This window comes from Rhamphochromis longiceps, linkage group LG22 (assembly GCF_057381845.1).
Source record: "Rhamphochromis longiceps isolate RC_006_pf linkage group LG22, R_longiceps_female_GT1.1, whole genome shotgun sequence".
NCBI classification, from domain to species: domain Eukaryota; kingdom Metazoa; phylum Chordata; class Actinopteri; order Cichliformes; family Cichlidae; genus Rhamphochromis; species Rhamphochromis longiceps.
Genome location: NC_140577.1, coordinates 21,440,026 through 21,461,016, shown reverse-complemented (window position 1 = coordinate 21,461,016; position 20,991 = coordinate 21,440,026). Strand labels below are relative to the sequence as shown.

Genomic DNA, 20,991 nt, shown 5'->3' with positions numbered 1-20,991 from the left:
CCAGTCATCCACCCATTCACGCACACATTCACACACTGGGAATGGGAACGTTGAATGTCTGTGATGAATGTTTGCCAGTGAGCAAGAGAAAGTTCTTCTGCAGCAGATCCTCACAACTTGTTCTGCAGAATGTGATGGAAATGGATCAGAGGAGTACTAGTGATCCATCACACATGAACATGACAGGCCTTTTGTAGGCCCGATTTACAAAAGCTCTCACCAGATCTGTTTGAAAGGCCTGCAAGAAGTATGTTACAGAGGCTGTAATATGGTCACACATGACATATGTAGCAACAGGAAGAGGAGGTGCACCTTTGGATGGGTTTCTGACAACCAATTCATACACATAGTATGGTGGCATTCCAGCACTTTCTTTTCTTACTATAGCATCAAAGTACACAATGTCTTCTTTGCATTGCTGATACAAACTGACAAGGTTTTTTTTGACCACCTATCCAGGATGTACTGTCACAGTTGGGACAGGCTTGAGCAACCCCTTTACCTTATATTGGATAAGCAGCTAAGAAAATGGACAAATTGACACAAATATAATTTGCGGATACAAAAAAGTATCAAATATATTTATATGTTAATACAATTAGAACAATAGAATCGAAATATATGATCTAAAAAGAAAGCATTCTCTTACGAAAGAAGGAAAGTCAACATCTGATTGTAAAGAATTAAAAACAGTGTATCTATTAATTACAGTGTCATCAGTTCACTGTGTTTTCGGATTCTTCTTTCTGTCTAATGATGAGCTCCTGGAGATTCTGCCACAGACCAAAGACCCCCTGTGTGTCCAACCCCACCTGAAGAAGTGTTTTAAAGGCATTGCGAAGCTGGAATTTACTGAGGACATGGCGATTACTGGCAAAATATCAACTCTGAAAAGGAGACAGTGCCCTTGACAGAGAAGATTTATCCAGCTCAAGCTAAGGTATACAGCAAAACAGTGTTAGCTAGTAACACAAAAAATGCTATTTTGCATATTTCATATATATAAAAAATAGATATCTAATTTACATTGTTTCACTTTTTTTTTTTTTTTTGCAGTTTTTCAGTTCACATAGTGCAGAGGCCATATTTTGTTACTTTTTACTGTTATCGCTTTTAGGGTATGGTGGGAAAATGGTTGGTCAGCTGTCCTTTTTTTCACTAGGATATGTGAAAAGAGTGAGGAAATTACTAAGATGGTCAGAGGCACCCCAAAAACTACAGAAGAGATCGTGACTGAGCTTGAAGACAGCAGAGCAAGTCTAAATAAACAGAAAACAGATTGAGGACCACCTTCAAACAAGGTAAGAAATGCAGCTTTACTGTCTGTTTTCCCAGCTTCTTTTTAATGTAAATACCAACAATTCAAACTGACTGCCCTGTCCCCATTTGACTGTTTCAGGGTCTTTAGCTTTAACCAGAGGCTGCAAGATGTGCAGAAAGAGATACTGGCTTTTAAGAAAAAGAAACTGATGAACATGGAGGAAATAAAGAACAATGTGAGAAATCTCACTCAAATCACTACCAACCTGGTGGACGCTGTCACTGAGCTGGAGGTCAGAGAGGCTACATTCTTACTTCCCTTAAAGTACACATGTTATCTTTTCATTTGGTAATGTAGCTTAAATAGTTTTTGTACCTGTTAAAACATAGACCTTTCTTTATCCTGTAAGGCCAGAGGGTGCTGCACGATTGTTGTTGTTCTTCCTCCATACAGCATATCAACAAAGAACAGGCTTTGCTAGATATGGAGCAGACATGATTTCTTCATTCCCTCCTTGCTTATAGAATAAAGCAGCAGCACTACTGTTCATGTTGTTCCAACATTTTGCATGCAAAAATAGTGCCACTGTGACTAATGTGTAATTACATAAACATGAAACTCTGCAGATGGCTCACTCCTGCTGCTTTATAATGGATGCAGGTGTTTTACTTTGATTTTAATATTTGTATTTGAATGCGTACTAGATGTAATAATGGGGCACTGGCACTGCTAAAATTCAAATTCAAACATCTGTGGGATTAGCGTGCACTTCCGTTTAAAAAGCGGTCTGAGTAAGAAAATTACTTGACCTGCTTAAGCACAGCCTCAGGCAACGAAATTACAATATATTTATCCTTTTAGTGTATATTTTTCTGAATTTCCATTTTTATGCTCTTCCATGCTAATATTACAGTTATGTACATCTCTAGTCTTGTATTTATTCTTTAAGACATTTATCTGAATTTAGTCGTTGGTAAATTCTACATTAGAAATGCTATGACTATGAGATACAACAAAAACTCATTTTAAATGCAGTTGTGTTATTCTTACTGATACTTTCCTAAATAGCAATGGGAGGACAAGCTGCAGGACGTATGCTATGTCTGTATGGGGCCTTAGGCCTGGATTGCTTGGGTGTATCTACGGTATGAGAATACTGTATTTTATATGTATTTCTATCTTTTATATCCTATCATTATAGTTTTTAAGTATTTAATTATAGTTTTTAAGTATTTATCTTTTGTGATGTTGCACTGACCAGAGACATCTTTCAATTTCATTGTACCTGTGACAATGACAATAAAGAATATTCATTCATTCATTCATTCATTCATGCAGGACATACTAGATGCCATGTTGAAGTGTCAGGCTATGTGGCTCTACCTTGAGCCCATCTTCAGCTCAGAGGACATCGTTGCCCAGATGCCTGAGGAGGGACGCAAGTTTGCCATTGTGGACAGCTACTGGAACAATATCATGACGGAGGCGGTATAATCCCTATGACACTGTCAAAAGGCGTTTTAGTTTCTGTAATTGGATCTCGTGAATTTTGTTTCGAATTCTGTGTGATAACACTTTCCAGGTTAAGGATACGCGTGTGTTAGTGGCTACGGGCCAGCCCAACATGCTGGAACAGTTGCAGGAGTCCAATGTGCTTCTGGATGACATTCAAAAAGGCCTCAATACCTACCTGGAAAAGAAGAGGCTCTATTTTCCAAGGGCACTATCAGTGGCACTGATAGTACCTTCAGATATTTGATATTTCAGCTATTTTGACTCCCATTTGTAGGCTAAAATACACATTGACAGTCTATGTTTGCTAAATAAAATTTAAAAAAAAATAGAACTAACGTAAAGCAGAAGCATCTACAGTGCTGTAGATGCCTGTAGGAAAATCTTACATTAATACAGAAAAATAAATATGGAAGAGTTACTTAATTAATTTACTAATATTAGAAATACTGTTAAGGATCTTCTCAAGTGGCTGTTTCAGCTTTCTTTGTTCACTGTGTTTCCAGATTCTTCTTTCCGTCTAATGATGAGCTCCTGGAGATTCTTTCACAGACCAGATACCCCCTGTGTGTCCAACCCCACCTGAATAAGTGTTTTGAAGGCATAGCAAAGCTGGAATTTACTGAGGACATGGCGATTACTGGCAAAATATCAACTGACAAGGAGAAGATTTATCCAGCTCAAGCTAAGGTATACAGCAAAACAGTGTTAGCATGTGTTGTGTTACTAACTATTTTACATATTTCATATGCATAAAATAGATTCCTGTTTCATATCTGATTTACATTGTTATACTTTTGCCGTTTTTCACTTCACATAGTGCAGAGGCCATATTTTGTGACTTTTTATTATGATCACTTCTAAGGTTTGCTGGAAAAATGGTTGGTCAGCTGTCCTTTTTTTCACTGGGATATGTAAAATGTATGAGGAAATTACGAAGATGGTCAGAGGCACCCGGAAACTTCAGAAGAGTTGCTGTCTCTTAACCAGTACATTAAAAACACCAGGGATGTGACCATTCACAAGCTGATAGACGAGGTTGATGAGGCAACCAGGCATCTCAGCTTCCTCTTCGATTATGCTACTCTGACTTGTATGCCCATCAAATCTTTTCCTAACAAAATAAATGCTTACTTTACTCTTTATCTTGTTTTTAGGATAAGGAATGCTAATGTATCTGTCTTGAGGTCGCTACCAACTGTCAGATTTAGGCACCATGTGTAATGGGGAAGCTCAGGCACTAGTCGAACACTGCACAATGCCCAGGCGCTCCATGGTCGCAAACTCCTCCCGAGCGACAGACAATTTGGCGGGGTCACGCGTGAACACCAGGTGCCCGACCGTAGTGATATAAATGGTTGCTGCAAGTGGAGAACCCAACGCTCAGAAGTGTTCGGCATGTTTAAAACACAATAAAGTGAGAAGATATGTGAAATAGTTGTTGAAGCTAGGTTAAGAAGATGGGTGATGATCAGCGAGCAGCAGTGCGACTTCATGCCAGATTATTTTTTTGCTTTAAGAGTGTTGATGTAGAAGTATAGAGAAGGTCAGAAGGAGCTGCACTGAGTCTTTGTGGATCTAGAGAAAGCATATGATAGACCCCTCTAAAATATAGAGGGGTTGTAAAATATGATTAAAGAATACTATAACTCCTATCATCCTGATTCAAATATTCAAATAGTGTTTTCAGTTATTTTATCAAGAGTTCAAACATATCTGAATTTTGTTTCATGTAGATTCCCCGGAAGAAGTGGGTGTTGCAGTGGCCTGGCCAAGTTCTTATTTGTGCCTCTTCTATATATTAGACCAGCCAAGTGTCTGAAGCCATCCAGACCAACCCTCTGCCTGTCAGTCTTTAAAAAAATGTAAAAGTTGAAAAAAAAAATCCAATTATGAAATGATACTGTGTGGGTTTCTTTAAAACTTAAAACTTCTTTTACATTTGTTTTTATTGGTTTCATCTTCCAAAGGCCTATGTGGAGAATTGCAATGCCCAGATTGCTGACATTGTAGACCTGGTGCGTGGGAAGTTCCCTGGAGGGGCAAGGATGACCCTTGGTGCTCTTACTGCGATTGATGTTCATGGTAATTTCTAAATATCAAAAGTATTAGATTTTGTTTTAACATAATATGTTATCTGTGTTTAACCTGTTTTGTTTTTTCTCTCCTAGCTTGAGATGTTGTGGCAAAACTTGCAGAGGACAGTATCTCCTCACTGAATGACTTTGTGTGGATTTTTCAGTTGCGTTACTTTTGGGAGGATGGAGAAGTGATGTTGCGGATGATTACAACCTGCTTGAAATATGGCTATGAATATCTGGGCAGTTCCCCCCGTCTGGTCATCACACAGCTTACTGATCGCTGCTATAGATAACTTTCAGTTGGTTTGGTCACTTATGGTTTTAGCTTGAAGTGCAATGCTATAAAATATAAAAAGAGGACCCAGCCGAAGGCAGAAGGTCGCGGCCGCAGTCGCAGGAGAAGGAGAGAGGGCCTTCGGTCCGTGGGTGGCAGACTATTCCAGGTGGTAGCAAGACGCCAGCTAAAAAGCTTAAGGCATGGAACAGTGGCGAGCGGAGTTTGGAGCTCCTCCCTCGCGGGGTAAGTCCCGTTTGTTAAAATGCATAAAGACATCCCCGGTAAATTAGGAAGGGTGACTGCCGCTGCTTTCCTGTGTCTAGCGGTAACAGAGTGGCAGAGGACACTACATGAGGACACTGTTGGCCTGGCCCCACTGGTGGAGTTCGGCAGACTTTTAGTGGCCTTAAGTGTGGCGGAGACTGATTGGGACCCTTGGGGGCTTCAGCTCGCGGACTGAGGACTGGACTTTTGTTATCCTTAGTTTTATGTCTTTTTTTAAAATTATTCTTTTCCCTGATCGGGGTATCTTTATGCTGTAAATAAAGTATATATTTTTATTAATTATTTTAACCGGGTATTACATGTCTTTCTGTTTCCGTGATCATCCCCTGCTGCTCGTCCCGTTTAGAAGGGTTTCCCTTCTAGCATACACCTGTGACACTAGTGTGTGGTGTTCAATTGATCAGATGGTCTGGACTACAAGGCCATGAGTAAATTCTTAAAAGGACTTGCTCAGTCGGGAGCTTGGGCATGTTTGAATTAATTTAATCGTGTTGAGGTAAAGAATTAGGCCAAATGTGTGTACGAATGCGTGACTGAGATACGTTTGTGCCAAATGAGAACCAGTTTACAATTGAAACGAACCCTATTTAAACCTAATATAGTATAAATGCTGTCTTCCTCTAAAATACGCAGTTAGAAGCAGATTCTCCCCCTCGAGCTTACAGGTGGGTCCTGGGGTGTTAGAGGGATCAAAACAACAAGAAGAAATGTACAACCTTGATATGTCAGAGGGAAAGAAGATGGAAAATTTTAAAGTTAAATAGATCACTAAATAGGGAATAGTGTTTGCTCTATTTAGTGTGAACAGCACTTCAGTATTTTTTTTAACAATTTTAGTACGTCTTCATATTGTTATTATACGAACATATTTACATAGAAATGTCTTTACAAGTCTACTCACAATATAGATTTTTGCGTGTCACGGGTGGAAGTGCCCTCTGTGGTGGCTCAGCAGGTTCTCTGTCAGGGACTGGGTCTGTGACCCAGCGTTTTGTATTATTTTTGTATTATTTTCTTATGTTTATATTGTGTTCTATTCATGTGCTGTTCTTAAGTTGAGGGTTAATTAGTTATTTTGTATTTTTTGATTATTTATGAAATGATATTGTCTATTATTATTATTATTATTACCTTGAATTGCAGTATAGTTTAGGTTCTTTTATGTCTGCTTAGTTATGAGACTCTTCGTGTCCCCTGGTGTAAGTCTGTCCCAGTCTTCTGTGTCATGTATTTTCTGTCTCTGTGTTTTCATGTTGCTCATGTCATGTCCACATGTTTCCTGTTTTATTTTGAAAGAGTCTTGTGTTCTTGGTTCCTCATGTTTAGTTTTATTCTCCCTTTTGTAATTATTCTGTTAAGCCCCACGCCCCAGTACCGGGGGCAAAAAGAAGGAGATCACGTTTAATCGGTTATAACACGGGGTCAGAAATAGAAGTCCTGACATGTGTGGTATCCACAACCTCTGAATCTCAGCTAAAATCTCATATAAACCATTTCTACAACCACCAAACACAAGGAAAACAAGCCATGATTAAAAGAGCTGTTACCTAAATGCGCAAAAGTCCGCTAAACAAACAAAACAGAACCAGAAATTCTTCAGAGTTAATGTAACCGGTTTTCTGACAAAACGTCCTACTTTGTCAAAACATCCTACTGTAGCGTAAATTTATAGTCATGTCTATCAATCTGATGAAATTTCACAAATGTTAGCTTTATTTTGATACCATGATTGTATACACAAAGTTTGTAATTGCAGAGAAATACTCAATTAATTTTGGACATTTCATTATCTGTCTTTATCACCATGAACCCTGGTTATGCTGGCAGGGCTGAACTTCCTGACAACCTAAAGGTAGGGCTGCTCGATTATGGCAAAAATGATAATCACGATTATTTTCACTGAAATTGAGATCACGATTATTTGACGATATTTATTTAACCCTTTAAGACCTACCATAGAACCAAGTCCACCAGAGCTTATATTATTTTTTTTTACATGCTGTAGTGCCATTTGTGGGAGCATTTCAAGTTGCTATACATCAATACAACTGTTATAGCCCATATTTTAATAATATGTATGCATTAAGTCCATAGTAATTACATAAATTGCAAAAAAGTGCAATAAACTACAAAAAAAATTGAAAATCGTTTTTGTTTTGTTTACATATATTTCTACTTGGAGAAATTTAAGAGGTTTATCCCTCAAAACTTTAAATACAATAAAGTTGCAAAAAAATAGTTTCCCACCACAGGAAATTTATTTTGAGTGTCTTCATAGTTTTATTTTGGAGATACAGCAATTTTTATATACTGCAGGAAAAACAAAAAACAATCCTATGATGCAAATTTGCAAAGAAAACAGCATGTGCATCATTTCACTGTGGGAAGTGTTACGAACAGCTGATAGTAACGGCAAAGCGTGTTTCTGGAATATTATGTTTTTGTTCCTGCAAGCGCTTTTTATGCAATTTTTGCAAAGCTATATGTGGAACGAAACCGTGACCGAGGACAAGCTGATGGCATCAGATGTAAGTACAACTCCTCCGGTTTCATATGCAAAACAAATTATTGCGCTAGCTTACACGGTTCAGATTCTACAGGGATTTAAAAATAGTTACGCAAAACGGAGCGTGCTGCTCTGACCGGCTTTAAAGGGTTAACAATAACTTTAAAAAAATAATATAAAATAGTGTGCAACACCACTGAAGTTTTTTTGTTTTTTTTTAAACTCTCTTTTCAACCAACGGCAGTCACTCTCCTCTCCAAATAACTTCTGCTTAGCTTTCCGAGCTTCCCTCGGGTCCTCTTAATCAGCGGTCTCCAACCTTTTTTGCGCCACGGACTGGTTTATGCCCGACAATATTTTCACAGACGGCCTTTAAGGTGTCGCGGATAAATGAGGGAGGGGCTAATAATCGGCTCAGTCATTTTTAATGATCGTTGAAAGCCCAGATCGTAATCGTGATTAAAATTCGATTAATTGAGCAGCCCTACCTAAAGGTACATATCAGACCAGTTAATACAGTTATACAGTTAATACAGGCTAACAACACTGTTAACATAATATAATATAAACAGTAAGGTGAATAAAATATACTGTATGTTGAGCTGGCAGTCTTAGTCTTCCAGGCTCTTTCCATACCTGGCTATGATGGCGCCAGACTATGGTCTCATTGGTGAAATCTCACTATTCTCTATGGGCTTCATGGGGAAAATATTCCACAAAATGTTTTGGTCTGAAAATTATTTTAAGAAGAAGACTTGTTTGGTAAAAAAAAAAACCCAACCCTCTAATTCAACCCTTCCTATCTTATTCATAGCCTTTTCCTTTTTTGTTTTCTTTAGGTCACGAGCAGTTGTCCAAGCATTTCACTACATATCGTACTGTGTATGACTGTGTACGTGACAAATAAAATTTGAATTTGAATTTGATTTGAATTTGAATTTGAATTCAAATTTTACTGACAGTTTGGCCCAGAAGATTGTGGCCACCTGTCGTTTGTGCTCTGAGCAGCTGTCTTCTCAGCATCACTACGACTACGGTATGCGAGCTGTGAAATCTGTGCTGACTGCAGCAGGGAACCTAAAGCTGAAATATCCCTAGGAGAATGCAAGCGTGCTGTTGCTTAGAGGGCTGATGGATGTCAACATGGCCAAATGTCTGGCGCAGGATGTGCCACTGTTTCAGGTGTCAGATTTTGTACCACGTCCACTGATAGACTGAGTCTGTTAGCTATAAATCAGGGCATGTTAACATATCATTCTCCTGCTGCTCCCTGCACGGCATCATCTCTGATTTATTTCCTGGAGTTGTCCTTCTAAATCCAGACTATGACCTCCTCCTCAAAGCACTCAGTGACAACATTGCAAAGCTTAACCTCCAGCCTGTTCCATGGTTCATTGGCAAAATCATCCAGGTATTGATTCAAATTTATAAATGTTTGCAGAATAAATTTTACTGTATATACAGGTGTATGAGATGATGTTGGTGTGTCATGGCTTCATGATAGTAGGGGATGTCACGGCGGGGTGCGCCGATGTGTGTGGAAACAGGACCCAAAAGCAGATGATGACGAGTAGTTGAAAGTTTGAGCAGAAAAGTGATCCTTTATTAGATGACGGCAGGAGTAAACCAGGAAACCAAAGTAAACTGACAAAACACTAAGAAACAAAACACTAAACGGTACTGAGACCAAAACCTAAACTATGACTGTGATGGAAAATAACCAGCAAATACTATGACTAAGACTAATGATGAATAACAGATGAAAACCATAACTAAGACCGAGGTCAAAATAAACAGAACCAGGCTAGAACTAGGGCAGAATAAACAGACGACCCGACAATGGCATGAAGAAAACAAAAGGCTTAAATACAGACATGAGGTGATCAGGGGAAGTGGAAACATATGGGGAAACAGCTGACAGCCATAAACCTAATGACAGGACCAGGAGAGAAAAGCTAAATACAATTAACAGAGAACACATGACATTGTCAGAATAAAACAGGAAATACTAAAACTAAACATGACAACACAACTTAACAGACCTAATACGTGATGAATAAATACCAAACCCCAAAACATAGAAAACCCAGGAACAATAACCAATAACTGCCTAAACTAAAGGCAAAATAGGAAATAACACAAAAACTAATAACATATCAAAAAATACAAAGAAAACTCAGAGTGCTGGGTCGGAGACCCAGCCTGTGACAGGGGATCCTTTAGGAGGAAAGACTTCTGTCTATAAAGTTCTTACTCCTGCACTTGGAGATCTTTACAATGGCAAATATTCACAGTTTATAGTATACACAGTTTTTACTGTGATTGCCAGCAAGTTTCTTTGACCGCCACATTTTTGCTTCAGACTGACCCATTGCAAGCTATTGATTAATTAAATGTATTTATGTTATGTTTTTGTTCCTCTGTTTAAATTGTTATGCAAATTATCTCCATTTAGCCAAGTTCATGGATGAATTTGCAGTGAATCTTTGCATCATCAACCCCTAGGCCATGGATCAATTGTATGGTTGCTTCGATCCAGTCAGCCATGATGGTGTCCTGGCCACCTCCTTCAGGGATCATCTCCACCTATCTCCACCTCAGAAGATTGACGGTGGATAATCTTTGATGGTTTGACCTTTTGTCCCAAAGATCCTATCCACTTGGCACAAAGCCTATACAAACTGTATTCCTGCATGATGGGTTAGTAAGAATGACTTCTAATTAATAATTGGTTGGTCAGAATGTATTCATATTTCTCACTGTGTGTGTATGTGTTTGTTTTAACATTTCTGTCAACACCAGATGAAATTTGTGCACCAGAAACCACACAGAATATTGTCAGCCAGCAGATAGCCATGTGGTTGCAGGGTCTTTTCCTATTCACTGTGGTATGGTCTCTTGGTGTTATCATAACTGGAAATAGTTGTAAGAAGTTTGATGTCTTCTACCGCAAACTGATCATGGACATGTATGATGAGCACCCTCGGCCCAAAACCATCAAACTCAAAAAGAATAATATCTTTCCTAAGAGAGGTAATGAAAATGTCTCACACAATCCCGAGAGGGTCTCTGCAAATGGGTCAGGGCAACGGAGGTTTATGAGTGTGTAGCCAAGGTTGTAGCCCCCAAAAAGTAAAGATTGAAGCTGACTGAGAATGAGCTGGTTGTGCAGATGGAAAAGCTGGCTGTGAAAAGAGCTGAGCTAAAAAAAAAAGAAAAAAAAGTGCAAGACCATCTACAGAGCCTGAATGATGACTTGTCAGCCATGATTAAAAAGAAGAACGAACTGGAGGACAACATCGAATTGTGTTCTCAGAAACTGATCAAGGCAGAGAAATGAATAGGAGGACTGGGGGGAAGAAGGATAGGTGGACAGAGGCTGCAAGGCAACTAGAAATTAGGTATGTGAAAATACGTATATGATGTGCTCATTTTTACTGTTAGTTCAGATGTATGGTCATGTGTGCCTGAGTTTTAGCATTAATCGGGTTTGTATCATATTTGTCTGTCTTACCTTGGGGCTTTTACTGTAGATTATCGTGTAGAATGCCAGGCACAGTGGCATATTGTATGTAAAGAGAAGAAAATCCCCTGCTCTGAGGACTTTACCCTCACTAACACCCAGAGTAGCCAGGTGGCTTCAGGGCATGGCAAATTGCGAGATTGCCAGTGGACTCGTTCTCCACAGACAATGGCATTGTTGTGTTTAACTCCCGTCGGTATTAACCCCCTGCTTTTGGCCTGGAAGGGAGCTACAAAGACTCTTTTATTATAAATCTGAATCATAAAAGGCTTTAATAAAGTCTGGCTTTGTGTCATTAGGTCTGCTGAAATTTGACCTAGATATGGGGGGCAGTAAGACCCAAACCATCTCCCTTGTTCAAGGGCAGAGACCCATAGCAGCTCGAATGATTGACAAAGCCATCAAGGAGGGAACCTGGGTGGTACTGCAGAACTGTCATCGAGCCACCAGCTGGATGCCCATTTTGGAGCGGCTCTGTGAGGAAACCTTTACTCCAGAGAAGACACACCCAAGCTTTAAGTAGCAGATTCTACATTTTTTTTTTATTAATTTATTGCATCAATAACATAAAAAACCAAAATTATACATTTATGCTTTTCCACTCAGGTTATCGTTAACCAGTTACCCATCTGATAAGTTCCCAGTCAATATCCTGCAGAATGGGCTGAAAATGACAAACAAGCCTCCTAAAGGGATTAAAGCCAACCTGTTGCACTCATACCAGAGTCATCCCCATCTCTGACCCGGACTTTTTTGGTGGTTCCAAGAAACAGGTCATTTGGCAGAAGCTCCTGTTCGGCCTAACCTTCTTCCATGCTCCAGATGTTCCTTAATGAATATGAAGAGGTTCCACTGGAGGCCCTTACATACCTTACAGGTGAGAGTCAACATAGCAGTTTACTGAGCAGGTTATCAGTTAACACCAATGAAATGAGCAGCAGCAAATGAGGAAATGTGATTTTTTTTTTTTTTATGTGACCTTTTTTGTGACATTGTCATCTGTTAACTCTACACTGTAAGATATCCATAATTTTCAGTGATATTAGATGGAGCATCGATATTATCAGGCCATTATTCCCAAAGTACATACAGTTGCATTTAATAAAAGAACACAATAGCCACAGATTTTATTGTTAACCCAGAGGTGTTATGTGTCACCAGCAGTTTTAAGGGAGGACCCATGGTGCAAGACACTTAACACTTAACATTTATTTAATTAACTTCATGACAAATGATACAGCCATAGAAGTATTTCATCAGACAAAATTATAGTGGTGAGACAGGACTAGATATACCATGAGGGGTGACAGAAAACAAGACAGGTTGAAGCAACTATGGTGGAAAATAAAAAGGTGGGAAACAAAGTACAGCAATTAGACACAAAGAAAGAAAGTTTAAAAGCACAAAAGTAAATGTCACTGAGATGCACACAGAAACAACAAGGGGAGACAAACAACCACAGCTGACATTGAGAAAATGTCAAATATGAGAAGGATAACAATTAAATAAAAGAGGAGCAGCCAAAACTCAAACTCTTAACAAAACATCATGACAGAAGGATTAATTTGTTTTTAATTAGCAAATGTAATATATGTCTGTAATTAAATCTAGATTATCTTGAGCCTTGGAGAACCAGTCTGTCCATGATAGTCCGATCTGATAAAGAGTTGAATACAAAAACAATATATTTATGTATTCCAGACTTATGTAGACTACATTTGAAGCCTGCCAATTTCTGCTGATCCCTGTGTGTTCAGACTTAACAGTAACGCGGAAATCACCAAGGACAATCAAGAGACCAATCAGCTCTTAGAAGGAGTACTGCTGACACTTTGCAGGCAGTTGGGTGGGGGTTACCACCCAACTGCCTGGGTGGTATCATGAGGCTTCATGCTCTTGTCTGTTTGTGTTGTAGGAATTAGTAGATGAGCTTGCAGAGGACATCTTGTCTAAGCTGCCCACAGACTTTGGCATGCAAATGGTGATGGATAAATACCCAGTCAAGTATGAAGAGTCCATGAACACAGTTTTTTTTAACTCAATTTTTATTATAATTTACAACATTGCAACTTGTACTGGTCAATGTTCACAAGTAGGACAGTTACAGGAAAAAACCCCCAACAAAAACAACCAAAAACAAACCAAAAACAAAAACTTTATGTAATATTAAATAACACGTGACAATCTTAGCCATAAATGAACAAAACGAAACAGACCTATGCTAAATTATTGAAACAGTAAAGCATGTATGGGTCGCCAACGCTCAGTAAACAATTCTCTCTGAATCCGCAGAGCATATGTTATTTCCTCCATTTGGTAAATTTCTCTTACTTTATCAATCCACATATTATATGAAGGTGGGTCAAGATTCAGCCATTTAATAGTAATACACTTTAGTGCTGCTGTAAGCAAGATTCTTAAGAGATACTTTTTATTGTTTCCCGCTAAACCATTTGGTAATACTCCTAAAATGGCTAGCTGTTGGTCTTTTGTTAATGGTTGTTGGAAAACTGTATTGAGAACTTTAAATATGTCATTCCAAAATGAGCAGATTTTTGGGCATGACCAGGATATATGTGAGTGGGTTCCTAAATAAGTACCACAATTTCACCAGCAGGTGTCAGGATTTGTAGGCTTCATTTTGGCAATTATCTCTGGGGTTCTAAAATATCTCATGACCACCTTCCAGAGGTGGGACCAAGTCATTGTTTTGCAAGTCTCAAGTAAGTCTCAAGTCTTTATCCTCAAGTCTCAAGTCAAGTCTCAAGTAATGTCAGGCAAGTCAGAGTCGAGTCTCAAGTCACTGGTGTAAAAGTCCGAGTCAAGTCACAAGTCTGAAACTTTGAATTTCAAGTCCTTTCGAGTCTTTAAAAAAAACAAACGAAAAAATAATGTTGCAGTTATATGCTAAATGTAAATATTAGACCATGTAATTTTAAAATCTGTGTTTTTCTCAACACATGACAAAATAGTGAACTTAGAAAATATACACAAATTGTGAAATTGCACCTCTTTAAAATGCAGCTCAATTAAACCTAGCTCCAAGAATAATTTTCACCGACAGTTCTGAGATAAGCTGCATGTTATTCTTGGATGCGGTTGTAGGACCGGCTTTAAAATCGCATGACAAAAATATCATACACATTAAAAAAAACTGTATCACCAACATAGCCTGGACAACATTTGCTAGTTAGATGAAGTCAGCTATCTCATCTTAGCATATTTATATGCATATTTATAATTATACGGTTCTTGGAGTGAGTGCACACACTCATGAAGTTTAGTAACTTCCGGTCACTGCAACAAGCCCAGGTACAGTTTACCGACAGATGGGTGCAGGACCTTGAAACGCACCGTGTCGAATGAAAGACCATCGTACGTATCATAAGTTTACCAGTCTCACAAATCGTCGTCATAAATATACATTCCTTAACCGTTTATTAATAGGACCTTTGAGCTCAACGGTAATTAATTAGTAGTGGAAATAATTTCTGGTAGCATCACAGAAATGTAGCAGTGACAACAATATTGTATGCTGTAATCGTACTGGGCAATTAGTGATACAAAAAACCTGTTTTATCCTGTGAATAAAAGTATATGTTTTTGTCAATGTACCATAATAACAGAAGCGAAACGCAATATTGTGTCAGGACAATTCACTATTTATGCACAATAAACAAAGGAGCATAGCGCGACAATTTCTGTTCAGCGCCAGACTTGCTTGTAACCTATATCACCAATTATGTTATGAAAATGACGTATTAACTACTAAAAAACACTGACCTTCGTGTAAATGCTTGGAGCAGACTAACCTGTGAGCTGGAGTGTTCTGGGACGTTATATTTGATCTTTGAATGGCTGCAATCCAGGCCATCCGTCGCCTCTTTGTTACTTCGGAAACATGGCTCGAACAATTTCTCTTCAACGACGTAATCCGATAACAACCGATCTCTTTACCCGTCGGCTTCCCGTGGCTGTCATGCGACCGGCTATTGCAGTTAATAATACAACGGCTTCTTGACATTTTTGTGTTTCTTTTTATCGCTGTATAACTGATTTTAATTGAAAGCCTGCGTGCGCTAGTACCGCTTGCCACGAGTTCCCAGAATCCTTTGCGGTTCTACCCGTGAATGACGTCACATTTTCAATCTCTATATAATATGCATGTTAAATTTTATATTTGGGGTAAAATATCAAGTCTTTTCAAGTAAACCGGTTCAAGTCCAATTCAAGTCCCAAGTCATTGGTGTAAAAGTCCAAGTCAAGTCACAAGTCTTAGAACATTTTTTCAAGTCAAGTCTAAAGTCATAAAATTAATGACTCGAGTCTGACTCGAGTCCAAGTCATGTGACTCGAGTCCACACCTCTGCCACCTTCCATTTAAATTCTCTCCACAGCCCAGAATTATGAACGCTGTTTTGAGGCAGGAAGTCATCCGATTTAACAGGTAGCATTAACTTGTGATGCCATGCAGGTAGATGAAGTTGGGAAACAAATGTGTTGTGTTCACTGATCTGTTGAAATTCTTTACAATTCACCCTGAATCGCTCTCCCCTCCTGTCAGACTTACAGATGTGGTATGTGTCACGCTGGTAAAAATCAGAAAAGCTTTGAAGGGCCAAATTGCTATGTCTACTGAACTCAAGAGCATCTTTAACAGCATGCTGGTGGGCAAGGTGCCCGCTATGTGGGCGGCCAAGTCGTACACTTCTTTCAATCATATGCGGAGTTACATGACTGATCTGTTAGCCATGCAGGCTACAGTTTCTACAAGTAAGATTTATGATTGTTGTGAGTCACCTAGACCATGACCATCTTTGGAATATGACTGCCAAAATAAGTGTTGCACATACTAAAGAGTTGAAGGTCAGCAGCATACTATGTGCAGCTTGCTAGGTCTTCAGTTATTGTTCAGATATTCAGAAAAAATGCATGCAGAAAAAGTACAAGCAAAAACACTGAGAATATGTATTATTACTAACGATCTATTGTCCTGCATTTTAGCTGTGACTATTTTTTTATTGTCTGTCATAACAGAATTAGATAGATAACGGCCAACCTACACGTCTTGTGGCTCTCCAGCTTCAGAATTTTGCCAGGAAGTACAACATCCCCATTGACTACACCAGTTTTGAATTTGAGGCATGTATTTCTATTTCTAACTTCCCTCTGTGTTTTTGGTCATATTCACTCCGATTGATCTAAAGATATTTTATACTTACACCTTTGAGCTGTATTCCAGGTAACTACGGAAGAGTCGCAAATGGATGAAAAGCCAGAGGACGGAGCTTATATCAAAGGTCTGTTCATGGAGGGGGCACGCTGGGACAGGCAGAACATCGGAGAGTCTCTCCCCAAGATTCTGGTTGACTCTTTGCCCAAGCATAAACCAGGAGAAATGGACAAGTTTTGACATGAAAACATATGTATGTATGTCCTCTTTACAAAACCAGTGCCCGCCGGGGGACTTATACACATTTTATGCATCTTAGATGACTTTAGATTTCTCCAACCATTTTAACTTTTACAAATTGAAATATGCAAAACATCATACCAACACAAGAACAGAAAGTTAAAGAAAAATTAAATAAATTAGAAAAAACAAAACAAAAAGATTTTTCTTTCATTTATAAGGGTGGTGGGGGTCACTTAAATCTTATGTCTACATTAAATAAAAGCATTGCAGTATTAAATAAAATTATTACAGTATTAACCCATAGAGATGCAGATGGAGACGTGGGAGATTTCCAAATACGTGGAATACTGTGCCTAGCTCAAAGGGAACAGGAAGCCAAGATCTGTTTCCTGGGGAGATATATTAAGAGGGGTCATTGGAATTCCAAATATGGCAATTAGAGGGGCTGATTTGTGCAAACTTGGACAGAAGAAAAACATGTGGCTTAAATGGCAAGGGGAGGTTTGGCATCTGTCACATTGGTCTAGAATTGAAGGAAAGATTTTAGATAAACAAGATTTTGAAAAATGGACTCTGTTTATTACTTTAAACGGTACAAGCTGTAGCCTAACACATGGTGTACTTGAACGTATTGGGAGATTCACCTTTCCCCACCATGATTCAAAAAGTTCTGATTTTACTTGATGAGTCAGATTCGATCGCCATAAGCGTATGATAGTATGACGTTTTGTTAGGCCTAAGAGCCAGAATTATCTACAAACCCATTTTGAGACATGAAGTCCGAGATTGATTTTGACATAGAGGACTGAGTAAAGATACGAGGTGAGGAGCGGTCTGATGTTGGGTTCATTACACAATTTAGGTCCCCGGCGAGAATTAAACAATGGGTATCAATAAAAGGAAGAGTGCTAAATAGGTTATTTGTAAAATCTGGGTTATTAAAATTTGGAGCATAAATGTTTACTAATAAAATGGGAGTATGAAATACACTACCAGCAAATATAAGAAATCTAGCATTTTTTATACTTTATTATTTTAAAAACTGTAAAATGAACCTTCTTACTAATTAAAATAGCTGCTCTTCTGGCTTTAGAGTTAAAAGCTGAATGAAAGGTCTCCCCAACTGATGAATACTTGAGCTTGAAATGATGTGTATCCTGCAGGAGTGTTTCTTGTAAAAAAAATTACTATATCTGGGTTTAGATCTGAAAATATTTTAGAGCGCTTCACCAGGTTGTTAAGGCCTTTGATGTTCCAAGTAAAAAATCTGACTGAGAAAGACCTTGATGAAGCTTGGATAACAGGGGACATGCAATCAGTTGTTAATGGTAGAAGTGAATAGACCCCCCCCCCCCCCCCCCAAAAAAAAAAAAAAAACAACAACCAAACAAAAATTCAACAAAAACAAAGGCCGCCCATCCCTCCCTCTCCTTGCTTGCACTCTGTCCTTCCTCAAACGAAGGAACGGTGCAGACTCCTGACAAACTTGTGCTAACAGCTAAATGGCGCAATAGGAAAATACAAAAACACCTCTAAGTGCTGGGTGAGTCCTGCAGAACTGGACAAGTAGTATAAAAAACACTATTCTCGGGAACCAAGAATGCCTGCGGTGAAAGTACTGTGTTTAAATTAAACCCGTAAGGAACAAACATTTCAAAACCGACCATGAACTTCTTTCTAGTAAAGCCATCAAACTGTCACAAGTGAATGGAGTCATCTTTCTCTTCACCTGTTAACCCACTACACCACACAATCTGCGTAGGAAACATTCAGTCATAAATATCAAAATATAAGAGTGCGCCTTATCAGGCTGAATGAGCGGCAGGATTTATTGAAATCAAACACTAGATGGCAACAAAGGAAAAGCACTGTTTGTATCATTTTTAACAAAGTGCAACGGGGACTCACAATACTGAATGCCTTTGCACAATGCGTCTTGAGTCAGATACATTTTCTGCAAATAACAAACATTCATGTGTCCATTCATCAGATAACTCTGAAAGGAAACACTAGTGTTGATATATTTCTAGCAAGCAGATTCAAGTTTGTGCAAGCATGACAGCAGGTCATCTATCTCCGCTCAGGCCCAATATGATGCCAAATATCTGCTTCACCAACCATGATTGAAAACTGGCTGAAGTGACAATAATTTTCCCCCATGACAGCAGATTTATGGTCTAATTATGAAATGCTGAAATTCAATATTGGATTCATATTCTCTGCATACGGGATGCCACAAATCACCATTGAATGTTTTCACGAAAGACCCGGCTCATGTAAACCTTTGCAAAGGGATTTGTTTTAGCATTTGAAACCCCAGGGTGTAGTTTCACAAACTCCAACACAATAACTTTAGATCAGGTGGCTGCTGAGTGGTGCTCACTGGCTGTATTTATGTCAGCATTGCTTGATGTTCCCTGTGGTCAGCACTTGTGAGTTTAAACATAAATAATCTGACATCTGAATCCAGCTGCTGCACCATTACCCACCACATTGCCTAGGTCATAAAATATTGCAACCTTAAATGTATGTCTAATACAAATGGAGCTGATGGAGGTGGACGTGTCAAATGCTCCAAACTTAAGTGATGACGCATGTCCAGCAGCTGTGGTCTGCAGTGTGTATATTCTCAAAAATACAGAAGAATCGCAGTGTTTTGGGGAACTCTTGCAGTGAGGCAAAACATTAAGGATTCCAGCTTTGTAAAAGCCGTTATCTCCTCACCACAGGCCTCCTTAAGCTAATGTGTAAATGTCTACCAGAAAGAACCCCCAGGAGAATAATATGATCGCATCCCTTTAATGAAATGACCAAAGTGAACCGTCAAAGCACAGGCATCTCTTCCTACGCTTGATAGAAGAGTGACACCTTCGTTCAGTCAGAATAAGACTACAGAAATTGTGCTTCAGGTCTATGAGCAACGGCACCCTGGAGTCCACAGTCATTATATTATGTTAATGCAAAGCTGATAAAATGCAAGCCTCTCCTGCTTCTTCAGATAAGCTACTGTTTAATGATTATATATATATATATATATATATATATATATATATATATATATATATATATATATATATATATATATATATATATACATATACATATACCGGTACATATATATATATATATAATTAATACTGTATTTTATTACGGTGTTATTACACTGAAAATGGGGAACTGCTGTCTCATTAATCACACAACTGTTTGATTTTTGTAATGTAGCAGTGGCTGTTGCACTGAGCTTGTTTTTGTGCAAGAATGGCAGTGAGTCAACAATTAAAAGGACCAGGGTTTTTTTTTAAGGTACTTTAGACCAAGTTTGTCCTGCAGAAGCACATAAACAGTGCAGCAAAGGACAGAGTGACATTATATGATCTGGCTACACTTTTCTCTGAGTGTCCTTTTATTCTTAGAAAAAATGGACCTATTTTATTAGGCTTTTCCACTCAGGAAATCATCTTGGCAGCTATCCCTGTAAGTAATGCATCACAGTAAATTGCCCCTGTGTTCTCCAGCATAATCCACAACCTTTCTAATGACTTTTAAAAGGACAATACTTTGTCCTCTGTGTTTTTTAGGACGATACATTTTTGGACATGACACTTTTTTTGCTTTGACATCAAGGTACAAAAGTTACTGGACAACTAACTGACAAACTTTTTCATGGCCAACTGAGACATGTGCCCTCATTATTTTGAGATGGAATCAACTGCATGTCCTTTATCCAAGTGTATTTGATAGTTTTCACTGGACGCTTTTATGAGGTCCAAAGAGATGTTGAAGTAAGTTAGGGAACACATCATTAGGCCGAAAAACCAAAATAAAGCAATCAGAGAGACAGCAAAGACTTTAGCAGTGGTCAAATCGACATTCTGATTCACTTTTAAAAAGACTGAAGACCAAAAGGCCTGAAGGCGACTGAGGCCAGTGCATGATCGCAGAATCATTTCCTCGAATAAGAAAAACAGTTCACACTTCTAACCAAGTAAAGAAAAGTCTCAAGTTGGTAGTTGAATCACTGTCAACTTCAATTAAGCCTCCAATTAAGAGACACCTTTGTGGATGGAAACAGAGACACACAGGTGCAAACCACTGTTTACACTCAAGTGCAAGAATTTCAGATCAGGGTG

At 38.7% G+C, this 20,991-nt stretch overlaps 1 pseudogene; it reads left to right on the top strand.

The window, feature by feature from the left end:
* The window catches only part of LOC146644041 (dynein axonemal heavy chain 3-like), a 28,998-nt pseudogene extending 12,057 nt beyond the window's left edge, over positions 1-16,941 (top strand).
* The last annotated feature ends 4,050 nt before the right edge of the window (positions 16,942-20,991 follow it).